We start from the raw sequence: 5,605 nt of genomic DNA, 5'->3' as shown, positions 1-5,605 counted from the left end.
GCAAAGGCTATCATTGATGTTTTTTATTTTAGCCATTCTGACAGGTGTAAGATTACCTGTCTTAGAGTTGTCTTGATTTGCATTTCCCTGATCACTAAGGAAGTTGAGCATGATCTTAAGTGTCAATGCAATCCCCATCAAAATCCCATCAAAATTCTTCACAGATCTGGAGAAGACAATAATCAACTTTATATGGAAAAACAAAAAACCCAGGATAGCCAAAACGATCTTAAACAATAAAGGATCGTCTGGAGGCATTACCATCCCTGACTTCAAACTCTATTACAGAGCTACAGTATTGAAAACAGCTTGGTATTGGCATAAAAACAGAGAAGTTGACCAATGGAATCGAATAGAAGACCCTGACTTTAACCCACAAACCTATGAACACCTGATTTTTGATAAAGGAGCTAAAAGTATACAATGGAAAAAAGAGAGCATCTTCAACAAATTGTGCTGGCAAAACTGGATGTCAATCTGTAGAAGAATGAAAATAGATCCATATCTATCACCATGCACAAAACTCAAGTCCAAATGGATTAAAGACCTCAATATCGGTCCGAACACACTGAACCTGATAGAAGAAAAAGTGGGAAGTACTCTACAACACATGGGCACAGGAAACAACTTCCTATGTATAACCCCAGCAGCACAGACACTAAGGGCATCATTGAATAAATGGGACCTCCTGAGACTGAGAAGCTTCTGTAAAGCAAAAGACACCGTCACTAAGACAAAAAGGCAACCCACTGACTGGGAGAAGATCTTCACCAACCCCGCAACTGACAAAGGTCTGATCTCCAAAATATATAAAGAACTCAAGAAACTAGACCGTAAAAGGCTAATCAACCCAATTATAAAATGGGGCACTGAGCTGAACAGAGAATTCTCAACAGAAGAAGTTCAAATGGCCAAAAGACACTTAAGATCATTTTCTAGATTTTTAAAGTAGAAACTTTGGTAATTGATTTCAGGCATTCCAAGCACTGTTTTAGCTGCACCTTATAACTTTGATACACTGGTTACTTCTTTTGTGGGTTTTTGTTCCTTTCTTACTTACTTGTGGGTTATTGAGAAGAATGTTACTTGATTTTAAACATTTGGAAAAATTTTACATACTTTTTATCTATCCATTACAAACAAGAACATATTCCCTATTCCGTATAATTTCAATTCACCTAAGAATATTGAAGCAATTGCTTTATTCCGTGCCCTGACATCTTTTCTCAGTGAGTGAATTGTGCAGAGTTGTAACACTTCTGCTGTATATTCGTTGAGTGTGCACATTCATCTGCTTGCTGTGATTTCCCAGTGGCTGTCATCAAGCGTTCTTGTTTCTGATGGTTTTCTTTGGGGATTTTTGTATGGATACTTGGCTTCGTTATGACCTCTTCATATGTATACATTATGTACTTCGCTCATTTTCACCCCATTACTCCACTTCTCTCTCTTGTCCCCTCCCACTAGTTCCCATCCTCTTCCCAATCTCCTGTGTGTGTACGTGTGTGTGTACACATGTGTATTCTGTATTTTATATATGAGAAAACATACACTAATTGTCATTCTGATCTGGCTTATTTTTTTTAGCACAATGGTTAAAGTTTCATCGTGTTCCTGCAAATTGTACGATTTCATTATGAACAAGTTGCCATTGTAGTGCTGGCTACATGGCTCACTGGGTAAAGGAGCTTGCAGCACCCAGGTATCAAGCCAGTCCTGACTGGGGACTCCTGTAACCCCAGTGCTGTAGGGAGCAGAGACAGAGGGTCTCCTGGAGCTTGCTAACTGCCACCCTGTCTTAAAAAAAGAAGGCGGGGCCATGCTGATTCCAGGGGTCTGGGCCACCACCTGGGGCTGTGTTGGTGTCCAAGGACCATGCAGACGCTGGGGCCATGCAGATCTGGGTGGTCTTCACTGCCACCTGGGGCCATGATGACATCCAGACTCAAACTGCTGCCAAAGACTGTGTCTAGATCAATGGTCCCACTGCAGCCAGGGCCTGTGTGGAAGTCCATGGGCCATGTTGCCACTAGGGCCCACACAGAGGTCCAGGGTCTGGGCAGCAACTTGTGGCCTTGTTGGTGTCTAAGGGCCATGCTGCAGCTGCGGCCATCCAGGACTGGATGACTTGTGCTGCCCTCCGGGGCCATAGTGCCATCTGGGTCTGGGCTATGCCGAGGGCCATGTCTGAGTCCCTATAGAGGCCAGGGTCTGGATTGACATCTGTGACTCCTGTTGCCACCAAGGATGCCCAGGGTCAGATCAGCCGCCTGAGTCCATGTTGGAGTCTGGGGTCATACTGCAGCCAAGGCTGTACAGATCTGAGGGGCCTGTGATGCTGCCCAATGCCATAGTAACATCCAGGCCAAAGCTACAGTTGAGGACCATGTCTGGGTCCATGGTCGTACCAAGACTGGGGTCTGTGTTGATGTTCAAGGCTCCTCTGACCATCAAAGGCCATGCAGACACCCAAGGTCTGGGGCCATGTTGGTGTCTGAGGACCACGCTGCCACTGGGGCCATGCCAGTTTGATGTCACCTGGGAAAATGGTGACATCCAGACCCACCTGCTGCCAAGGTCCTACTAAGGCTGGAGTCTGTTGAAGTCTGAGCTCCGTGTTGTCACCAAAGCTCACATGGAAGCCTGGAGTTGGGGCCATAGGAACATAGGAACAAACCTGAGGCTTTGTTGGTATCCAGGGGCCATGCCACTGCCAGATCTATCCACATCTGAGTGGCCAGTGCTTATACATGGAGCCAGGATGTCATCCAGGCCTAAGCTACTGCCCAGGGCCTTGTCTGTGTAACTGGGATCTTTGTTGTTGACTGAGGCCTGTGTCACCTCAGAGGGGCCATGGGAGCCATCCGTGATGAAATCAGAGGGTCATGCTGAGCTGGGCCTGGGAAAGCTGGCCCTGCCTCTTGCTGGACACTGTAACAAGAGAGTTGGCCCACACCCTCACGGGAGAGTTGGACTCTGTACTCAGGAGAGATGGCCCCACTCCTCACCACGGGTGAGGAAGAACTGACCCTGTTGGCATGGGCACATGGGAGCTGGCGCCATCCCCTCACCTGAGGCGCGTGGTCCCAGTGTCCTGGACTTACCAGCTCAGCTACCACCTGGGCCCACAGTTGGGCCTTGGACTGGCCCACCCCAGCATCTTACCCCATCTAGGACCTGCTGGAGCTCATGAAGGAACTGGTCCTATGGATCACCTTCAGGATCTTCATAATTTGAGGTGGCTGCGGGACATCCCAGAGGAGTTCCAGTGAGGATCCAGTGGTGATGATGTGCCAGAAACCAGAGGCCTTGAGCCAGACCAGTGACTCAGTGAACATTGGCTAATAATGCTGATTGAACAAAGGTAAACTGTGTGGCACACCTTGGCTTCCAATGCCACCAGGACAGATGAAGAGGTGTTGGAGGGGTGGGAAACATGGAGACGTGAGGAGGTTTTGTTTTTTTTTTTTTTTTTTTGGAGGTGGGATGGGGTATTTTTTTTTCTTGATATATTTGTTTGCTTTCTTTGTTTTGTTTTGTTTTGGTGGGGTGCTGCAGGGTAAGGGGAGAATATGGGAGGACTGGGAGGTGAGCAGAGCATGATGTGAAATTCCTGAAGAATCAATAAAGAAATTATGTTACATTTTTTAAAAGGTGAAGAGTGAGCTGGGCGGTGGTGGCGCACACCTTTAATCCCAGCACTCGGGAGGCAGAGGCAGGCGGATCTCTGTGAGTTCGAGACCAGCCTGGTCTACAAGAGCTAGTTCCAGGACAGGCTCCAAAGCCACAGAGAAACCCTGTCTTGAAAAACCAAAAAAAAAAAAAAAAAAAAAAGATGAAGAGTGATAGAGCAGGATTCTTAATTGAGTCTTCTGGCCTCTGCTCATAGAGTCTTCTGGCCTCTGCTCATATACAGAGGCGAATGTACCTACACACAGACACACACACACACACACACCCATATGCACTTGTCACATGCATGTGCACTCACACACATGCGTGCACTCACACGCACACATGCACACACGTGTGCACACACACATGCACACACACATGTACATATATACACACCACATACAGAAACACACACCATGTACAGACACACACACACCACAAACAGACAAACCACATATAGACATACACACCACATACAGAAACACTGCATACAGACACACACGTAAAGACACACCACATACATACACATACACGCCAAAGGATAGGAGGTAAGCACCTTTATTTTACTTTCATACTTACTGAGTAGTAAGCTATGAGTGATTTGAGGTCCGTTTGTCTAAGACAGAAAGAGCTTGTTATCATTCCTCACCGTGATAGAAGGATGAATGGGTAGGCTATGGATTTGGTCACTGGATCTAGGATTATGGAAACTTGTATTATGCCGTACCCTCCTAGTTTTAGTAGGATTGCTGCTAGGATTATGGACCCTGAGATAAGGGCTTCTACATGGACTTTTGGAAGTCATAGGTGAACGCCATATAATGGTATTTTAATCATGAGGGCTATTGTGCATGCTAATCATAAAATATTATTAGGTCAGGCTTTGTTAAGGATGATGTGTTTAGTGATATTAGAATGAAGTTTAGGGTTCTATTGAATTTTGGATATGGATAAGAGCAATTAATATGGGAATTGAGCCTACTAGTGAAAGTAGTTTCAAGGACGTTTCTCCAGATCCAGGATCCCTATGGACAGTGTCTCTCTTCTTCTGTCACTTTAAAGATGGGGTTTCTCTGTCTTCTCGTTGCCATTATTTCTGATAAACAATTGGCAACCATTTGTACCACTTCTCTAAATGTGTTCTATCATTTTTTTCCCATTTTCCATACATTATTGCTTTAGTTTATAACAATAACACACTCGTGCCGGTCTTGCTTGGGCTTTACTGAGCTTCTAGGACTTCTGTGCTGTGTCTAAAATAATAAAAATGTATTTATTATATTCATCAGATGAGTTCAACCCTGTTGGTCTGTGCTCAGGTTCACGACTCTTATCATTTCAAATGTGAGCTTGAACTTTTCAGCTCATTTTATGGATTTTTTTTCTCAGCTTTAGAGTTTCTATTTGGTTCTATTTAAGATTTTTTCTTTTTTTATTAGATTTTTAAATATATCAATTCAAGTTTTCATTCCCTCCCCTCCTCTCATTTCTTCCACACACCCTTCCACCCCACCCCCACCACCCTCAGAGAGGGTAAGGCACATTGCTTTGAGAGAGGTCCAAAGCCCTCCCCATTATATCTAGGTTGATGGTATCCATCCAAAAAGAAGTTTCCCAAAAAGCCAGTACATGCAGTAGGGATAAATCCTCGTGCCACTGCCAGTGGCCCCTCAGTCTGCCCCAGCCATGCTATTGTCAACCACAATCAGAGGGACTAGTTTGGTCCTACGCTTGTTCCTTCCCAGTCCTGCTGGAGTTGGTCAGCTCCCATTAGCTCAGGTAGACTGTTTCAGTGGGTGAACCCATCATGGTCTTGACCTTTTTGCTCATATTCTCATTCCTCCCACTCTTCAAATTGACTTGGGAGCTTAGCCCAGTGCTCTGCTGTGGGCCTCTGCCTCTGTTTCCATCAGTTGCTGGTTGAGGGTTC

Source organism: Microtus oregoni, unplaced genomic scaffold (assembly GCF_018167655.1).
Source record: "Microtus oregoni isolate MIOR12 unplaced genomic scaffold, Mior012 000003F_ref0000135, whole genome shotgun sequence".
NCBI lineage: Eukaryota > Metazoa > Chordata > Mammalia > Rodentia > Cricetidae > Microtus > Microtus oregoni.
This window is presented reverse-complemented; position numbering follows the sequence as displayed.